Here is a 22,116-nt window from a genome sequence, read left to right on the forward strand (position 1 = left end):
AATTACCACTTATCTTTGAAAAGCTCTCATTGAGGGCTGATTACTGCTTAGATTTAATTTACTATTGCATTTGGCACCGTTGGTATTAATACAATTGTATAAATTAAATTTCCACGTATAAACAATTTAAAAAGTGTAAATCCTAGTACTTTCGGAGCTGTTATTCCATCTTCAGGGATATTAATCTACATTCAAATCAATAATCGTTTTTAAATTTAACTATTATATTTATAATAGTAGTCGTCAAGAATAAAATTAATTCGTACGTCAATAAGACAGTAATTTCATGTTTGTAAGATGTTTGCGACTATTATCTATTAGCTGAAGATGGATTAACAGCTTCGAAAGTACTAGGATTAACTCTTTTTAAATTTTTAGTAAGTGGCAAGTTAATTTATACAACTGATTACTGCAGTTAAGAAAAAGTCTAAAATACAATTTTTTTTTGGATTTTGGGCTTTCTTGGACACTTTTACCCTAGTCGATTCAATCAAAAAAGGAGGTGCACAACTAGATATTATAACAGTCCTAAATCCAAAATTTCGACATTCTACGGCTAATCGTTTTTTAGTTATGCGAGATACGTACGTATGTACAGACGTCATGACGGAACTAGTCAAAATGGATTCAGGGATGGTCAAAATAGATATTTCTGTTGAAATCTGAAAACCGAAATTTTCGCGATTACAGTACTTCCTTTATTTCGTACAAAAACTGTAAAATGTATAAATAAAACCTTTAAACATATATTTTTTCAAATAATTTTTATCTGAACTTTTAAATTGTGTTTATTTTGTTTTTTCCTCATTATCATGTAATTCTGTGATTATCTCCCAATTATTGATGAAAATATTATCTTTTTTATTACTGTAGTATTAAGTACTATTAATAATAATAATAATATAACTGTTATAGTTATGGGATATATAAGTGTTACCAACATACATTTTAATAATTTCCCTTTTATATGATAAGAAAGGAAATTATTATTTTTTTTTTAAGCTGAATTTTTTTTCCCGAGGAGTAAAGAAATGTTTTTAATATAAAAAAAAATTACATGCTTAAACAAATATGCTATTATTTCCCGGATTGAATCTCTAAACAGGGATTCGAACCCGGGAATGTAAGATTATAATTTTACCTCTCTGCTACGGAATTGCAAAATGTTTTTATGAAATTATACAAATTTGTAATAAATTTAAAAAAGCAGACAACACAGTTGTAGGACTTTCCTGTCACGCGACAAAACCCGCGTTTCAGAATTGTGGATTAAATTGCCAAGATTCAGTATAAATTGCCTAGAAATATTCCACGAATCCTGGGCAACGATAGAGGAAATTTTAGACCGGATGTTGTTATTTATTAAGGCCGTCTGTTTATACTCGAATTTGAAATTTAATGTAGTTTATATCGGCTTTTCATGCTAATTGTAGTGTTGCAGTTTTAAATTTTATTATTTTAATTTTTTTTTGTCTTCAGTCATTTGACTGGTTTGATGCAGCTATCCAAGATTCCCTATCTAGTGCTAGTCGTTTCATTTCGGTATACCCCCTACATCCTACATCCCTAACAATTTGTTTTACATATTCCAAACGTGGCCTGCCTACACAATTTTTTCCTTCTACCTGTCCTTCCAATATTAAAGCGACTATTCGAGGATGCCTTAGTATGTGGCCTATAAGTCTGTCTCTTCTTTTAACTATATTTTTCCAAATGCTTCTTTCTTCATCTATTTGCCGCAATACCTCTTCATTTGTCACTTTATCCACCCGTCTGATTTTTAACATTCTTCTATAGCACCGCATTTCAAAAGCTTCTAACCTTTTCTTTTCAGATACGTCCAAGCTTCACTTGTATATAAAGCGACACTCCAAACGTATACTTTCAAAAATTTTTTCCTGACATTTAAATTAATTTTTGATGTAAACAAATTATATTTCTGATTGAAGGCTCGTTTCGCTTGTGTTATTCGGGATTTTATATCGCTCCTGCTTCGTCCATCTTTAGTAATTCTACTTCCCAAATAACAAAATTCTTCTACCTCCATAATCTTTTCTCCTCCTATTTTCACATTCAGCGGTCCATCTTTGTTATTTCTACTACATTTCATTACTTTTCTTTTGTTCTTGTTTATTTTCATGCGATAGTTCTTCATCTATGGCATGCGATAGGACTTCATCTATGCCATTCATTGTTTCTTCTAAATCTTATTTTTACTCTGCTAGAAATACTATTTCATCAGCAAATCCTATTATCTTTATCTTTTCACCTTGTACTGTTATTCTGAATCTAAATTGTTCTTTAACATCATTAACTGCTAGTTCCATGTAAAGATTAAAAAGTAACGGAGACAGGAAACATCCTTGTCGGACTCCCTTTCTTATTACGGCTTCTTTCTTATGTTCTTCAATTGTTACTGTTGCTGTTTGGTTCCTGGACATGTTAGCAATTGTTCTTCTATCTCAGTATTTGAATCCTATTTTTTTTTAAATGCTGAATATTTTATTCCAGTTTACGTTATCGAATGCCTTTTCTAGGTCTATAAATGCCACGTATGTCGGTTTGTTTTTCTTTAATCTTCCTTCTACTATTAATCTGAGGCCTAAAATTGCTTCCCTTGTCTCTATACTTTTCCTGAAACCAAATTGGTCTTCTCCTAACACTTCTTCCACTCTCCTCTCAATTCTTCTGTATAGAATTGTAGTTATGATTTTTGATGCATGAGTAGTTAAACTAATTGTTCTGTATTCTTCACATTTATCTGCTGCTGCTTTCTTTGGTATCATGACTATAACACTTTTTTTTGAATTCTGATGGAAGTTCCCCTTTTTCATAAATATTACACATTATTTTTAATTAAAACGTAAAATGTAATATTTGTTTGTTTATTGCAACAAATCTGTCGCGTTCAAGCGATGATAACGCCAAAGCGTTTTTCGCCCAGGAAAAAAAATTATGGTTGTTTCTGATACACGGGTTACACACACACATACATAAACAATTTGATTCAAAATATTTATCGTTTTATTTAAATATAATGTTTTTTTCGTTTATTTAATTCAATGATTCTAACTAAATCCCTATATAATTTGCGCAGTTCTGGCGGCACTAGCGGCGACGGTTGGCATTACTAATGTAATTTCAGTACTTAAAACAACTTAAAAAATTTCGATTGTAGCCGCGTGGCTTAACGCAACCAGGTACCGAGTCGACAGGACGATCGAATTCGGGACCCGGTAAGACCGAGTTACTTTTTTACACTTTTAATATTATTTCTTTTATTTAATTCTACCGTTCACCTTTTTTTTTCTTTTTTTTTACCTGTTTATCCTCTGGGAATCACCGTCACATATTATTTCAGAGGATGAATGAGAATGATATGTATGACTGTAAACGAAGTGTAGTCTTGTACAGTCTGAGGTCGACCGTTCCTGAGATGTGTGGTTAATTGAAACCCAATCGCCAAAGAACACCGGTATCCACGATCTAGTATTCAAATCCGTATAAAAGTTTACTAGGACTTCAACGTTGGAACTCTCGACTTCCAAACCAGTTGATTTGCGAAGACATGTTCACCACTAGACCAACCTGCTGACGGGTTCTACCCTTCATCTACGACGTCACAACATATAGCAGTCGACTATTACAACAGATTTTGAAGTGGGGATGAGATTTTTTTCCAAAAAAACCTTTGCAGATATTGTTGTTTTTAATCGTTAACAAATGTGCCAAAGAAAAACATCATCTAAATTAGGGGGCGAAATCTTGAGGTAAGGAGCGTAAACTAGCTCTAATGTCTCATCCCCTTGACGTTTTAAGTTGACAATTTAATGGCATCAATGATCCATTTATAGAAGTAATCTAAATTTGGTTAAAATCGGTCCAGTAGTTCTGGAAAAATAAGGTGATTAAGAGGTCAACAACGAACACACGAATATTAACATCCGGAAAATTTCCTTCCGGTTTGTTTTGGTGTTCCTTATGTGTGAAAACGTGAAGATCCGGTGAAAACCGCATATGCCCAAATTGGGCCGATTACAATACTTTCCCGTTTAGAGCTATAGCGCTATCTAGACGGGAAAGTAAAAATTATTTCCTTATAGAATTTTAATATCTTTTAATTTTTTAATATATACGCTCATCTAAAGGTAGTAAAATTATAGGTTACGAATTTTTATGGTCGATTGTGTGTATTGCCTCCATGGCGCGAGTGGTAGTGTCTCCGCCTTTCATCCGGAGGTCCCGGGTTCGAATCCCGACCAGGCATGGAATTTTTTGACAGATGCTACAAATCATTCATCTTATCCTTTGAATCAATACATAACGGTGATTCCGGAGGTTAAATAAAAAAAAAAAAGATTGTCTGTATTAGGATTTCTTAAACATTTTTTTAACCGAGGGGTTGTTAGACCGTGAAATTGGACAATTTTTTGAAATGAGATACAGACTGATGGAAATTTAAAAAAAAAGTATGTTTTTTTTTATGTACAGCAGAAAATAATAAGATTACACAATTAATAAAAAAGATTCGTTACTATTAGAGTTACGGGGGCACTCGATTTGTGCTGTTTTTAAGTAACTTTGATTTTTGTAATTAGTTTATTTTGTTATTAATAAATTGTATATGATTTGCATATTTAAAGTTAATTGGACGAAGTTAGGGAGCGTAGGTTATGTTTAGATAGATTACGTTGATTCTATGTACTGATAAATCGTACGTATATCAACATAACCTACGCTTGCTTCGCTCGCTAAGCTTGCCTAATTAAAGTTAAATATACAACTTATTAATAACAGAAGTAAACTGATGACAATAATTCTCTCTTTTCCTGTTTATCCTCCGGAACCACCGTAAGGTTATTACTTCAGAGGATGATATGTTTGAATGAGTCTCAGGTAGACCATTCCTTAGATGTGTGATTAATTGAAACCCAACCACCAAGGAATACCGGTATCCACGATCTAGTAATCAAATTCTTTAAAAGGAACAGCCTTTTCTAGGATTTCAACTTTCGAAATCAGAGGATTTACGATGACTAGTTCACCACTAGACCAACCCGGTTAGAGAAATTCAACAATTAACGGTACTTATGAACAGCGCATATCGTGTGCCCCTCCCCCACCATTAACATAATAGTATCGAAAATCTGATGTGTATACCACATGACTTCCTTCTACGTCTATTAAATTACGTACACATATTATTTTACAATCGGAAATTAATAATTAATGCATATAAACAAAAATGTAAATGTTCGTTTGTTCAAAATCTTAAATCTTCGAAAGTTCTTCACCGGTTGCTTTGAAATTTTGACGTAACGTTGCATTCGAATACGAGCGTGTTTTTATATACCTAAGATGTCACACCTGTAACAGGTAAAAACATGCTTTTTTTAAAAAAAACAACGCTATCTGTTGGACGTAAAAGCAACATACGCTATACTAAATATTTTACGATTCCATTCCAATGTTTCCGATATGTGTGTCCGCTATAGACCAAAAAATTACTGAAACGATTTACGCGCGGGGAGAAATCGGAAAAGAGAAAACTGAGATATGGAAATCGTACCGGGATAAATAAAAGGGAAATTGGGAGAGAATGAAAACGGGAAGATTGCGGAAAGGGAAAAGGGAATATGATAAAAATGAAAATGGTGAAGGGAAAAAGGAAAAGGGAGAATTCATAAAAAGGAAAGGTTAAATTTTGTGAAGTTCCGTAATGTTCATTTTGTTAATGTTTTATCAAACTTTCAATTGTGTTCATTTAATCTATATATATATACAAATCTAGCAATAGCGAAGCGTTTCCGGGTCTGCTAGTTATTAATAAATCAATATATTTAAATTAAAAAAGAAAAGGAAATGAAGTCGGATTCGAACCGATGTGCCTTCCTCTTGTACGATCCAAATATTTCATTAATTAAACTTTTATTAGTTATAACTCAAGAACCAAGGAAAATAAGTACTATTTATGATATATCATTGGAAAGCCCTCAATTACAGCTTATTACTGTAGTTAAGAAAAGCCCAAAATCCAAAAGAATTTGGATTTTGGGTTTTTTTGGATACTTTTGATCCAGTCGAAAATGAGAGGTGTACAACTAGATGTTGCAACAGTCCTAAATCCAAAATTTCAACATTCTACGGTTAATAGTTTTTTTTTTTTTCAGTTATGCGAGATACGTACGTACAGACGTCAGACCGAAACTAGTTAAAATAGATTCAGGGATGGTCAAAATGGGTATTTACGTTGAAATCTGAAAACTGAAATTTTTCTCGATCACAATACTTCATTTCTAAATCTAAATCAAAAAAATTAATATAAAATTTTAAAAAACTTTGATGATTGTGAATTTGTCGGGAAAAAATCGTTGATGAAAAGGTAATCTAAGAATGGTAAAAAAAAAAAAATTATTTACGTCTTTTTATTTTTTAAACCCCGTATCTCCATAAAATTTTTAATTGTTAGTCCAAAAAACTACAAATTTAAATTTTAAATCTCAAAAAAAAGAAGAAAAAAATTAATACTGTTTTCATAACAAATACGATATTTTGTTGTAGATTTTCGTATGTTTGTATGTTTTCATTTGAGTATATTTGTATTTATCGTCCTGTTGATTTTAATGTATATTTATCCATTTATTTCTGTGATACGGGTCATTGAACCGTACCTTGTTTATTTATATTAATATTATTTATATATAAATGTATATGTTTACGTATTATATGGGTTGTTCATTGTGTTACTTTATCGATTACTTTGAAACAACTATTCCGGTATTTTATCACATGCATTAAAATTAATAATAATCAAACTTCCGGTTTCATTTAAAAGCGGTTAATTTAGTATACTTTTTTTAGTTATGGTTGTAATGTAAACCAATTAAATTTTCTTAACTGATTTTAAAAAAATAATATTTTTTTCATTTGATTCATATATTTACACGAGGTGCGACAATAAACTAATGAGACTGATTTTTCTTTGCAAGATGTGGCAACCCTGCAGCTTGCGTAGGCTCACCATCTTTGACCTTGGTCTATAAGCTACTTCTAGTCCAAGCGGCACATTGATGCAACTGCTCAGTCGTGAGTTGCGCTGTAATAAGTGAACACGTGTCTCTCGTCACAGAAATGAAACCGCAAAATATTGCGCAACGGTATGCCATTTCTTTTTGCGTTAAATCGGGTGAAAACGCGACGACAACTTACGGTAAGCTTCAGAAAGCTTTCGGAGAGAAGGTTATGTCAAGAGCTCAAGTTTTTCGGCGGCATAAAATCTTTAGTCAAGGCAGAACGAATGTTGAAGATGAAGACCGCAGTGAACGACCATCAACCTCACGGACAGATATCAACTTGACCGGGGTGCGTGAAATCGTACGATCTGATCGAAGATTATCCGTGAAAATGATTACAGAAGAACTCAACATCGATCGAAAAACGGTTTGTCTAATATTAACTGAAAATCTTGGTACGAGAAAGATTTGTGCAGAAATAATCCCCAACAATCTCACACAACACCGAGAAACACGGAAAAATGTGGCAGCCGATCTGTTAGAGCAAACGGAAATCGATCCAGATTTGTTGAGCCGTGTTATCACCGGTGATGAAGGTTGGTTTTTTCAATACGATCCAGAGAAAAAACGCCAAAGTTCGCAATGGTGCTCAAAGGGATCACCCAGACCAAAAAAAGCTCGCATGTAAAAGTCAAAAGTGAAACGCATACTTGTGTGCTTCTTGATTCCAAGGGAATTGTTCTTAAAGAGCGGGTGCCTCCTGGACAAACAGTTAACCGAAATTTCTACTAAATTTCAGAAAGACTTCGTAAACGAGTTCTTCGTGTCCGTGCCAGCATTGCTGATACTCTTAATTGGATTCTGCATCACGATAATGCGCCATCCCATACTGCTCTGTCATTACAGCAATTTTTAACCTCAAAACAAATTTCAGTACTACCACAGCCACCTTATTCACCAGATATCGCTCCGTGCGACTTTTTCTATTTCCAAGAGTCAAAATGGCGGTCAAGGGACACCATTTTTAAACAACACAAGATGTCCAAAAAGCTATGACGAGGGTCTTGGAGGATATTACAGAAGATTAGTTCCAGAAATGTTACCGTCAAAGGCAGAAGCGCTGGAATAAGTGTGTGCAATCAGAAGGGAACTACTTTGAAGGAGACAACACTAAACATGAATAAAACGGTAAGCTACATTTTTTTTTCACATCATTCTCATTACTTTATTGTTCCACCTCGTATATATATATATTAGTATTATATAGCTGAGTAAAGACCGCTCTAAAGTAAATACCGCTGGAAAATTTCTCTCCTTAAGGTTGGCGAATCTGTGTCGTTCATGACCACGCTAATAATGTACACATTGCATTGTTGTCTGTAAATTGTTGCGTTGTAGTATCTTTGATTACGTGGTATTGCGTGATATTACGTTATAAAACGAATAGAAAAAATATATATTGCTGCCGACTGTAAAATACGTGGATTCATACCTTTTTTTAAACCATTAAAACCTTAAGACGGTTGAAATTCATATGCAATCGGTTGCTGTATACGTTGATAATGTAATGAATGAAAGAAAGTCCGAAAATGATGTGAAAGGTTTAGAAATAACAAAATTAATGCGCGCGATGAAGAACATTCGGGGAGGCCCTCGATAATCACCGAGGACTTGTTGAAACGCGTAGATTGTTCATTACCATTTAAGCTTCAGAAAGGTCTTTGTACGTCGGAGCGAGGCGGTCATTCCGCCGGTGGCCGAATTCGGTACTAATGAATTACGTGAATCAAAACAATATGTTTTGCTATGAAATGAGATCTCAACCGAATCTCTAAGTCATCTAAAAAACGTTTTATTTGCTTTTAAAGTCCTTTTTGAATCACCCGGTATATATGTATAATTTTGTGTTATGTAGGCTGCAATGAATTAAATATGTATATGAGTTAGGAAAGAATATAAATAAATATTCTTTAATTACTCGAGTACAAAAAGCGGGTACTTCAGTTGTTTTATCTATTCAATTTTAATTGACTTTTTTAACGACAAACATTCTTTTGATTTAAAGGGAAGATATGATAACTTTTCAAGGTTAGTTTAATATTTAAGAAACAAAACCAATTAACTTATATTTGTTATGCCGAGATAAATAAATAAGAATTCGTTTGAAAATTCTACGTACATGAATAAATAAATTGGAAATAATTTTTTTTTATAAATTAGAAGGAATGTGGTTGTAATAAATTAATAAATAGAAATTTCTAGACCGAAATTTTATAACGCAGTTAATTAAGATAAAATAACATCAAAGAAACGAACTTTTCGTCGGCTGTAGTAATTTTTATTAGTATTTATTGCTTTATACCAGGGTTATTTTTTTTTCAAGGTCCGATCGGTCACGAAATTAAAACCACAATGAAAATAAAAAAACTTTTATTTGTAATAAGTACTTACATAGTTACGCTATTTCTCTACATAGTCGCCACTCCGATTTAGATATTTGTCGTAGCGTGGTACCAACATTTAGCCGGCGTTTCATGTGAGCAAAGAGGTGAAAATTGGATGGAGCCAAGTCCGGGCTGTATGGTGGGTGATCAAACACTTTCCAACAAAAATACTGCAGGAGCTTCTTTGTTACAGCTGCAGTGTGCGGCCGAGCATTGTCATGGAGAAAGACAATGTCTGATGACAACATTCCTCTCCGCCTATTCTGAATCGCCCTTCGTAGAGGTTGAAGAGTCACGCAGTATGAGGCTGCAGTGATGGTCGTGCCACGTTCCATGAATTCCACCAAGAGAACTCCATTCCGGTCCCAGAACACAGTAGCAGTACACTTTCTGTTGGAGAAGGTTCGCTTGAACTTCTTTGGTTTACTGGGAGAATGAGAATGCATCCGCTGTTTGGACTGTTTTTTGTTTCTTCAGTTTCGAGATGGACCCGTATCTCGTCCCTTATGACAATTTTGTTAAAAACAATCTTCTCCTTCATTGGGGTAGCGCTGGAGAAATGTTGGGGTGCTGCGTCCATTCTCATTGTTTTGTGATGGTCGGACAGCATCTTGGGAACCCATCTCGCACACATTTTGCCGTACTGAAGTCTCTCACTCACAATGGTGTAGAGGGCTGACCTTGAAATTTCAGAAAACGAATCACTCAATACAGAAATTGTGAACCGACCATTTTGCCTCATCCACTCCCTCAACGAGATCATCGGTTGACACTCGCTTCCTTCCCTGACCGCCTTTCCTTTCTTTTTCCTGTTTAGCCTCCGGTAACTACCGTTTAGATAATACTTCAGAGGATGAATGAGGATGATATGTATGAGTGTGAATGAAGTGTAGTCTTGTACATTCTCAGTTCGACCATACCTGAGATGTGTGGTTAATTGAAACCCAACCACCAAAGAACACCGGTATCCACGATCTAGTATTCAAGTCCGAGTAAAAATAGCTGGCTTTACTAGGACTTGAACGCTGTAACTCTCGACTTCCAGATCAGCTGATTTGGGAAGACGCGTTAACCACTAGACCAACCCGGTGGGTTCCCTGACCGCCTGCATCATGAATATCTGCACGTCCTGCTTTAAAGTTCCCGTGCACCATTGTCACACTTTGCTGTTACTCATTGAAGTTTCACCGTACACATTACTTATTCGTCGATGAATTTCAGCCGCATTACACACCTCAGCTTGAAGAAATCGAATTACCGCACGCACTTCACACTTGGCAGGAGATGCTATTGTTGTAGACATGTTTACGTGCTAGCTGCGTGTTCAGAACTAAACGAAGTGATTGAAGGAGGCCATACTAGAGACGCTGCGCAACACATATGCGCAAAGATTCATCCGATTTTTGCGCGGGTTTTTTATTTCGCGACCGATCAGACCTTGAAAAAAAAATGACCCTCGTATTAATCGATATTTTTTAGAAATTTATTTAAATTATCCCCAATTTTTTTTTTCAGTTAATCTACGAAATTTAATTTTTTTATTTAAATTTTTCCTTTTAAAAATATTTAAAATAAAAAACTAACCTTTTAGATTACTTTTTAATCTAATATAAGATTAAATTCGTGTTGAACATGCAAAACATTTTGTGATAATAATTTTGTATTACTTAGTAATTTTTTTTTAACGCATACTGGATTTATGTATACCAAACCACTAAGAGACAAGTTTTTTGGTCATTATTAACGATAGTTACTGTATTTTGTTTATATGTAGTGACATTTCGGTTATTATGATTACTGCAATGCAACATTTTATCGCTTATAATGACGGACGGAAGCGGCTCGTCATTATCTACAGAAATATATTGATGGTTAAAATGAAGTCACCTTTTCCTTTTTACCTTGATATGTACTACGGTTTCTTATCTTCTTCCTGTACCAGATTATTGTAAACTGAAGCAACCACATTCAGTTGTTATTAGTCTTTTACTGTGACCGTATCATATCGTGCGAGTACAGGATTTTATTTTACGTATCCTGTGTAATTCAATCGACAGTGATTAAATTATGATTTCGCCAAAAATATTCACAATAGTGGAAAAGGCACACATCAGGATGTTAAAGAATGGTAAAACTAATAAGGACATCGTCCAAGAATTATGCGTAGATCATTCGACAATATCGGTGATATGGAAGAACCGTGGACAAATTTTCAAATAATTTCTATGAAATCAAAAAAATTACGGCCTAGTCAACATAATAATGTAGACCAAGCGCTGTTAAAATGGTTTAAATACCAGAGGGATAGTGATATCCCTATTAGCAGCCATTGCAAAGTAAGGCGAACGATTTTTCTGAAAAATTCGGTAACCGTTGGATACAACGGTTCCGTCAGCGTCACGATATTGTGTCGGGAAGAATAAGCGGCGAGAGCGCAGCAGATCCAACCGGTGTATCAGAAAATGGCTAGAAACCATTTGGATAAAATTTAAAAGAAGGCTATTCGGACGAAAAAATCTATTATGCTGATGAATCCGGGTTTTTTTTTTTTAAAGTGATGTCAGAAAGAATCGTTAGGTTTAAAGGCAAACGTTTTCGGGGGCAAAATTATCAAAAGAAAGACTAACAGTACTAATTGCTACAAATATATCTGGAACTGACAAAAAAATAAAAAAGATTCTTGGTTATAGGGAAAAGTGCTAAACCCCGATGTTTTAAAAATTTGAAATCGCTTCCTGTTATGTACGAAGTAACAAGAAAGCTCGTATATGACAAATAATATCTTTACGTTTTGCTTTCCGGGTTGCTGGAAGGTGGCTTTGGTAAGGGTACTCCTGAAACCTGGAAAGGATCCTGGTGAGGTCGGCAGTTATCGACCCATCAGCCCCTTGCCGGTCTTCGGCAAGTTGCTTGAAAGGCTGGTTGTGGAACGGCTCGAAGAAAGCATCGATATGAGCCGTACTCTAAATCGAGGCTTCATGAAAGGGGTTGGCACCGAGGATTGCATCTTAAATGCTCTTACCGAGGTGGATAGCGCCGACTGCAAATACGTTTTGGCTATTTTTATTGATATAGAGGCAGCATTTCCTTCATTGTGTTGGAGTTCTGTCCTCTATGCTTTGGAACGCCGCAATGTTCCCGAAGCCACACAGGCCGTGGTAAGAGACTATTTGTCTAACCGAACGGCTCTGTTTAAAGATGCGCACCTAGTTGTGGAAAAGTCCGTCACCAGGGGAAGCCCGCAGGGTTCCGTTCTCGGCCCCCTGCTGTGGAACCTGGTGTTTGACGGATTTCTGGGATTGACTTTCCCAGAAGGAGTCACAACCCAGGCTTTCGCCGATGACTGTCTCCTTTTAGTTCGTGGAGATTCACGACCACAGCTAGAAAGCAGAGCGCAGGCGGCTTTGTCAACCGCCGAAGGCTGGATGGACATGCAAAATTTAAAAATTTCTGTGCCCAAAACGAAGTTTATGCTTCTAAAGGGCGCAGACAAATTATCATGCAGTCGAAACCCCCACATTAAATATAAAGGCATTTCTCCCGCCACCACCCCATTCGGTCGTCCTAAAGCATAAGACCGAATGTCTGTGCCACAAACGGCTACTGAGCCTCGAAAGAGTTTAGCGACAAGTGTCCTAACTAGATCCTAGAGCTAACCTAAAAGCGTGAGCGGAATGAGGGTGGTACCATACACCAATCGCTTGCGTGTCCCACCGCCTACTTGTCATCTATCTTTAAAATGGATAGGCGCACCCAGTCAAGTACTAAAACATATATGACTATCAATAATTAAATTTATCTCGTCAAAGATAGCAATTCGCTGCCACGCCTAGGTCGCTGAATTCCAGCAAGTACCTGCTGCCCACCATTAAACCGCTTGGAGCCTTAATCTGGCTCGAGCCATATCTCTCGGTTAGCTTCCTACAACAGCGCGGTAACAGTCTTTTTCCCTTAGGTAAACTACTGATGTCGGGTTTGGCTAGTGGTGAACGCGTCTTCCCAAATCAGCTGATTTGGAAGTCGAGAGTTCCAGCGTTCAAGTCCTAGTAAAACCAGTTATTTTTATAAGGATTTGAATACTAGATCGTGGATACCGATGTTCTTTGGTGGTTGGGTTTCAATTAACCACACATCTCAGGAACGGTCGAACTGAGAATGTACACGACTACACTTCATTTACACTCATACATATCATCCTCTGAAGAATTATCTAAGCGGTAGTTACCGGAGGCTAAACAGGGAAAAGAAAAAAAACTACTGATGTCGGTTGAACAAAGCAATCGCATCAAGGAACTCCCACACGGTCCGACAATGCGGCTCTCGCCGCTTGTGAGTGCCCAATTTTCCCCTTGACCTCTAAGTTCTAGGGTGGCCTGAGTTCTGACACCCCCCTCCCCATCGCAATAGCTGAGCAGTCGAATATCATATGTTCGTTCGACTGGACCTCCCCGCAGATGCACAATTTATCAGCTGTCAGGAAGAACCGAAGATTAAAAAGATAATGGAATGAAGTTTCTCCGATAACCGTAACAAATTGCTTGACATGCAGGATTTTTATCACTGGCTGGCGAAGTTACTGATGTCGTATGCGAAGATGAATCGTTAGCGGTCAGGGCAATAGTCTGAAATCGTTGTCAAATGCATTGTTTGAAGATTATCAAGAGGTTGATAAAGTTTTAGAAACGCATGTAACTACAACTAATGATGATGTAGTGACTTCAGAACTAGCAGAAATAGACGGGGATGTAGGTAATTACAACGGTGAAGATATCAACCCGCCAAATCTTCAGACGTTTTAGCGGCAACGTTTGCCGATTTCTTAGTTTTACAAAAATTCCTAATGAAGAAACAAAGAGTTTTGATTTAAAAAAAGAACCCTGAATAACTGTGTTACAACACGAAATGTTAGAAACAAAGCAAAATAACTGAATTTTTGCAGAATAATTATTACAATTTTTCTCTATTGTATTTGTACTTATTATTGCGTAGTTTTTTTTTATAACATTTTTTTGCGGAAATAAGTTATTATTTTTAATGATTATTATTTTACTGTATTACAATACCCGTGTAGATGGCATATTAAAGTAGTAGTACTACACTAAGAGAATAGAATACACTAAGAGAATAGAAATAGATATAGAATTCTATACAGAAGAATTGAGAGGACAGTGGAAGAAGTGTTAGGAGAAGACCAATTTGGTTTCAGGAAAAATATAGGGACAAGGGAAGCAATTTTAGGCCTCAGATTAATAGTAGAAGGAAGATTAAAGAAAAACAAACCGACATACTTGGCGTTTATAGACCTAGAAAAGGCATTCGATAATGTAGAATGGAAATCTATTCCCAACTATTCTCTTTTTTCAGCATTTTAAAAAAAATAGGGTTCAAATACAGAGATAGAAGAACAATTGCTAACATGTACAGGAACCAAACAGCAACAGTAGCAATTGAAGAACATAAGAAAGAAGCCATAATAAGAAAGGGAGTCCGACAAGGATGTTCTCTATCTCCGTTACTTTTTAATCTTTACATGGAACTAGCAGTTAATGATGTTAAAGAACAATTTAGATTCGGAGTAACAGTACAAGGTGAAAAGATAAAGATGCTACGATTTGTTGATGATATAGTAATTCTAGCCGAGAGTAAAAAGGATTTAGAAGAAACAATGAACGGCATAGATGAAGTCCTACGCAAGAACTATCGCATGAAAATAAACAAGAACAAAACAAAAGTAATGAAATGTAGTAGAAATAACAAAGATGGACCACTGAATGTGAAAATAGGATGAGAAAAGATTATGGAGGTAGAAGAATTTTGTTATTTGGGAAGTAGAATTACTAAAGATGGGCGAAGCAGGAGCGATATAAAATGCCGAATAGCACAAGCTAAACGAGCCTTCAGTAAGAAATATAAGTTGTTTACATCAAAAATTAATTTAAATGTCAGGAAAAGATTTTTGAAAGTGTATGTTTGGAGTGTCGCTTTATATGGAAGTGAAACTTGGACAATCGGAAGTATCTGAGAAGAAAAGGTTAGAAGCTTTTGAAATGTGGTGCTATAGGAGAATGTTAAAAATCAGATGGGTGGATAAAGTGACAAATGAGGAGGTATTGCGGCAAATAGATGAAGAAAGAAGCATTTGGAAAAATATAGTTAAAAGAAGAGACAGACTTATAGGCCACATACTAAGGCATCCTGGAATAGTCGCTTTAATTTTGGAAGGACAGGTAGAAGGGAAATATTGTGTAGGCAGGCCACGTTTGGAATATGTAAAACAAATTGTTAGGGATGTAGGATGTAGAGGGTATAATGAAATGAAACGACTAGCACTAGATAGGGAATCTTGGAGAGCTGCATCAAACCAGTCAAATGACTGAAGACAAAAAAAAAACTACACTAAGCTGCCTAAACATCGGTTATTGTGACTATCGATTATTATGACCTAAAATTGGCGGTCCCTTGGAGGTCACTATAAACGATATTTGCTGTATTTTTTTTTATTAGAAGTTACTCTGATGAGCCCGCGATCTAGATAATTTAAGTGAAAGCTATATTATAAACGTTTTTATTTCGTAGGTAAGATTATATGACCTACTTAGACAATTCGATGATATATTATATTTGTTTTCTCTATAGTACGCATACTATTAAATTAATCTGTACTCGTTTAACTTAACAAAAAAAAAAGAACAAAATTTTGTCAAAACGAGAGAGCAAATTGTGTTTTTTTTTTTCATGTAAGAGCATTATAAATAATGGTAGAAAAAAAAACCCTTTTAGTAAATACGATAAATCATCTTTAGTTATGTTTTCTTGTCTTCAATTTTCTTTGTGTACACACTTATTTCATCTTTCAAGAATGTTGTTTTTTCTCTTTTTTATTGCTTGATTTTCCCCGTTACAAAAACCTGCGTTTTATTTATTTTTTATTATTTTTGTTTTATATCTTCACATAAGCTGAAGCTTGTGCTTGTGATATAGAAATGGGGTTTTTTTAGCGTATGAAAAATTCCATGCTTGACTGGGATTCGAACCCGGGACCTCCGAATAAAAGGCCGAGACGCTACCATTCTGTCACGTTTTCATATATATTTTTTTTTTATTTCGTAGAACCATTCTAGTTTAGATTTGTAATGGAGTTGTAATTTTTTTTTTTGTTTTGCGTGTTTTTTTTTTCAAATGCCTTTTCCATATTCTAGATTCTATTTTTATCTTAAACGATTAACATTTTTTTTTTATATATACAATTAAATATTTACGTTAATCAGTTATGTGGTTCTCTTAAGTTTTGTGCTAATAAATAAAAACATAAGTAAATATTGTAAGGCAAAACCCGTATTATCATTTTAGAATTATTTTAGAATTTAATTTTTCCCTCTACAAAAGGTTAACCTTATGTATGGATGGAATGAAAATTTTGTAGTGTATGAAAAACTGTCATACATGATCGGGATTCGAACAGGGATATTGTAGATGAAAGGTTGAGACGCACTACCATTCTTCCTCTCAGATCGGGATATTTACGTTATCGCCATGTAATTTATAATTTATTTATTTTTTTATTTTTTAATGAGAAATATTTATAATATAGGGAATTTTTTTATCTAGTTTATTACCACTATTGTGGTGCAAACTTGTAAATACTGATGATGTTTTTTATATACTGCTTGTGTCGCCTGGTAAGAACGAAAGATCTGTAGTGGAAAATTCCACTCCGCTTGTCGGCGGCGGTGTATATATATCATAACAGCTGTGCGAGAGGTGAGTTAGTTACAGTATGCCACCGGGAGGGAATTTTTTTTTTTTTTATCGTTTTATACAATGCGGGAGACAGGCAGTCTAGTTGTACAGGCTAAGCAAGCGCTTGACGTTATATAAAAACGTGATGGACGGTTGAGTTTATATAATATAATATTAAAAGAGTATGCGCAGTGGGTATATTTAATGTATCACATACAGAATTTTTAAATAAGTCTTAATTGATTTCGTATTCTGTTAAAAATTCGTCGTAACGTATCAGTTTGATCATGCATGTACGGATTTATATATCCAGATAATATTTATAACTTTTCGCTTCCTTCTGCTTTTTTTTTTTTAATTACTTAATTTTTTAAATCCTCGAAAGTTTCCCTTGAGGTACTCTTTTACTAATTTCTCAATTTTTAGCAGATTAACCTAAAAAAAACGTCTGGGTAAATAGTAAGAATAAATCATTCATTCGAAAGGTTCTTAGTTCGAATCCCGCAAAGTATCAAAAAAATAATAATAATAATATAAAAAAGTCTTATTAATAAAAAAGGTGAATAAAAACTCGAAATAATAAAATATAAAAAAAAATAATACAAATTCAAATTCTTAAGCAACAAAAAACAGCTGACAACACAGTTGTAGATTTTCCTGTCATGCGGCTAAAGGTACAGGGTGTCCCATATAAAACGCAACTCAACCATATATTGGTAGGTATTGAAATAATAAAAAGGCATCTGTAATGTAAATGTAATTTTTATTATTACCATCCATTACCTTACATTTAGAGTAAATGTTGGAAGTGGCTGCCATCTTCTTGAATATAAGCTTCAATTCTTTTTACAGCGTTTCTTGCAACTTTTTTCAAAGTTTGTGGCCGGATATTTAATACAGCTTGTTCAATATTGACTTTCAATCGTTCAAGCGTTCGTGGTTTTTTGCTGTAGGCTTTTTCTTTGAGGTAACCCCGTAGAAAAAAATCCGCCGCAGTCAAATCTGGAGTTCTTTGTGGCCACAAGCCTCGACCGATAACACGATTACCGAAGAATTCCTCGACGAAATCAGATGTTGAACCTGCGTAGTGCGATGTCGCACCGTCATGTTGTAGCCAGCACTGTCTTCCTCTTCCAAGAGTGTGATGAACTGAAATAAAATATCCTGATATCGTTCTGCATTAACGGTGTACTCGAAAAAAATTGGACCGATTATTTTCTTCCGCGATATCGCGCACCACACGCCCGACTTCTGCGGGTTTAATTGTTTTTCGTGATAAACGTGGGGATTTTCAGCGCTCCAAATTCTACTGTTTTGGCTGTTTACGTAGCCATCCGAATGAAACCGTGCTTCATCTGTGAAAAATAACGAATCCGTAACAGTAATTTCCTCACGCATAAATCGACGGAACCGTTTACAATATTGTAGCCGTTTTTCTTTGTCGGGCTCAAGAAGTCGATGAACCATTTGAATGCGATATTCAGATGTCATCTGAAAGTGTCCACGTATAATTGGATTATAAATAAATAGTTTTTCTGAACCAGTCTCTAGTTTATTTACAGACCTCGTGTGTGTGTGTGTGTATATATATATATATATATATATATATATATATATATATTATTAGTAATAATAATTACTGGACAAAGTATTATAAAATAAAAAAAACTTAAATTGTATTTATTTTTTTGTTTACAGGTGTCTACTACAGTTTGAAAACAATCAACATTACATTACTGTGAAATAATCAAATTTTGATATTGAATTGGTAAGTGGTAAAATTATATTTGATATATTTTTTAATCATTAATAACTTTACAGCTGGTTTAGGGCACAAAAATTATAGCCATTTTGAAACTGATGAAAAATTAAACTAACTTTCGAGGAGTATTGAATTTCATGTTCAAAAAATCGGCCGGGCCTGCTAACCAAAATAATTAATTACTAAGCAAGTTAATTGCAAAATCTCTAAAATCGCATCTTGGAACATCCATGGTCTTTCAGTAAATCTACTAGAATTGGACAATATAGTCACTTCTAACGAATTAGAGGTTATTTTAATTTCAGAAATCCACTTCATACACAATACCTCTTTTTTTTCTTTTTGATTATTTTGAGTACACCGCCATATTAGTTAACTACATTTATTATCAAAAGCTTATTACAGGATATGTAGTATCGATCACATACTAGCCGGTTCAGTTAAAATTTTAGATTCGGATGGGGCTTTCAGGTTTTGTTTCCTTGTTTAGCCTCCGGGAATCACTGTCAGGTATTACTTTAGAGGATAAATGAGGATTATATGTACGAGTGTAAATGTAGTGTAGTCTTGTACAATCTCAAGTCGACCGTTCCTTAGATGTGTGATTAATTGAAACCGAACCACCAAAGAACACCGGTACCCACTACCTAGTATTCTAATCCATATAAAAATAATTCCTTTACTAGGATTTGAACGTTGGAACTCTCGACTTCAACTGATGAACTGTGATCACAGTGCACTGGATCCAAATTTGGTTCAGTTGCCGATCTCCCGCCTGCAGAAGAGGCTTCAGAGCTGGAATGGGACACCACGACTAAGGGAAGATCGCTGTACAAGTTTATACGGGATCTGGGAGGGATGATATGCCTCGAGTTCGTTTTTAAGGACAACAGGTTCCCAGGTGCTCACCAACCGTATTAATTTGAACCAATATCTGTTTCGGTTCCGCATGGCAGCTGATGTGCTATGCGTGTGCGGGGAGGTTCAGTCAAATGAACGCTTGATGTTTGACTGCCCTGCTCTTTGGGGGGGACCAGACACCGGGCCACCCTGGAACTTAGAGGTTAAGGAGACAATTGGCCACTCACAACCGGCGAGACCCGCATTGTCGGACTGTATGGGAGTTCCTTGATGCGGTTGCTTTGTTCAACCGACATCAGTAGTTTACTTAAGGGAAAGACTCGTACGTACTGCTGTGGGAAGCTAACCTAGAGATGGCTGACCACCAGCCAATTAAGGCTCCAAGCGCTTTAATGTGGTGGACAGATACTTGTTGGCATTCATAGACCTAGGCGTGGCAGCGAATTGCTGTCTAGACAAAGTAAATTTTAATTTATGGATGTCATATATATTTTTTGAAATTGACGGGGTGCGCCAACCGATTTTAGTAAATATATGACAAGTGAGCGGTTGGGACACGTAAGCCGATGGTGTATGACATCGCGCTTATTCCGCTCGCGCTGTTACGTAAACTCTAGGAGCTATTTAGGACACCGGTCGCTAAACTGTTTCGAGGCTCAGTAGCCGTTTGGAATGGAATGGAATGCAAAGTTGGCAGGAGTCTATTACTCCCTACTTTATCGCAGAACCTGGACAGAGTCCCTTGCTGCTGGATCATTCTAATCGGGCTTGTTTTTTAAAAAGGTTATTTTTTTTAATCTCGGATCTAATTTTTCAAGTTTTGTCTATTATTATTTTAGTGAATTTAAGACGGATTTAATTGCATTCCAATCCGTTGTTAAACCAGCTAGCCGTTTGTAGCACTGACATTCGGTATTATGCTTTAAGGCGACCGAATGGGGTGGTGGTGGGAGAAATGCCAGATAAACAAATACATACGAGCTTATCAAGTTATGAACAAAATCTGTTCATTCATATGTTCCGTCGTCCATCTGAGATTATTATCGACAGTTTTGATAATATACATGGCCGTAAATATTATTGAATTTAAAAAATTTACTTGTACGTCTAATTTTTGCATTATAATATCAGAATACTCAAAAATGGCGGTCAAAAAAATCCTCCGAAAGTTGTTGCATCAGGAGGTATAGATTATAAAGATGAAATTTGTTTGTTTTTAGAATTTTTGAACTGAAAAATAACTGATGTCATGTTGGACGATAGCTTTTCCTTCCAAACCGATGAATGTCTTCAACAAAGGTTTTCGATAAATCTAATGGCTGCATCAGTTGTTAAGGTTCTCGGTATACCGGTGAGAGAAAGATTCCTTACGGTACCGGTTTCATCGAATTTTGATCATTGTCGATTTACTTATCGGTTTTCCGGTCGGAAATTTATTATTAAATAATACATATACCTCTTGTAATTTAGAGAAGCTTGAGGAAGAGGAGGTAAAGAAGATTTTTGAGGAGGACATCGCAAGAGGTCTGAGTAAAAAAGATAAGGTAGAAAATGTAGAAGAAGAATGGGAGAATGTTAAAAAGGAAATTCTTAAATCAGCAGAAGCAAACATAGGCGGAATAAAGAGAACCGGTAGAAAACCTTGGGTTTCAGACGATATATTGCAGCTGATGGATGAACGTAGAAAATATAAGAATGCTAGTGATGAAGAAAGAAAAATGAACTATCGGCGATTAAGAAATGCTATAAACAGGAAGTGCAAACTGGCGAAAGGAGAGTGGATTAAAGAAAAGTGTTCAGAAGTGGAAAGAGAAATGAACATTGGTAAAATAGACGGAGCATACAGGAAAATTAAGGAAAATTTTAGGGTACATAAATTAAAATGTAATAATGTGATAAACAAAGATGGTACACCAATATATAATACGAAAGGTAAAGTCGATAGATGGGTGGAATATATTGAAGAGTTATACGGAGGAAATGAATTAGAAAATGGTGTTATAGAGGAAGAAGAGGAAGTTGAGGAGGATGAAATGGGAGAAACAATACTGAGATCTGAATTTAAGAGAGCATTAAAAGGTTTAAATGGCAGAAAGGCTCCTGGAATAGACGGAATACCTGTAGAATTACTGCGCAGTGCAGGTGAGGAAGCGATTGATAGATTATACAAACTGGTGTGTAATATTTATGAAAATGGGGAATTTCCATCAGACTTCAAAAAAAGTGTTACAGTTATGATACCAAAGAGAGCAGGGGCAGATAAATGTGAAGAATACAGAACAATTAGTTTAACTAG

At 35.5% G+C, this 22,116-nt stretch overlaps 1 protein-coding gene across 1 annotated transcript in view; it reads left to right on the plus strand.

Annotated features, from left to right (window-relative positions):
* The window catches only part of Ip6k (Inositol hexakisphosphate kinase), a 251,687-nt gene that overhangs the window by 135,654 nt on the left and 93,917 nt on the right, over window positions 1-22,116 (plus strand). Inside the window, exon 4 of the mRNA XM_075381466.1 lies at window positions 18,896-18,965. The gene's annotated coding sequence lies outside the window, so the exon portion shown is untranslated. The remainder of the gene's footprint in view (window positions 1-18,895; window positions 18,966-22,116) is intronic.

The sequence above is a fragment of the Lycorma delicatula genome, chromosome 13 (genome assembly GCF_047948215.1).
Source record: "Lycorma delicatula isolate Av1 chromosome 13, ASM4794821v1, whole genome shotgun sequence".
NCBI classification, from domain to species: Eukaryota; Metazoa; Arthropoda; class Insecta; order Hemiptera; family Fulgoridae; genus Lycorma; species Lycorma delicatula.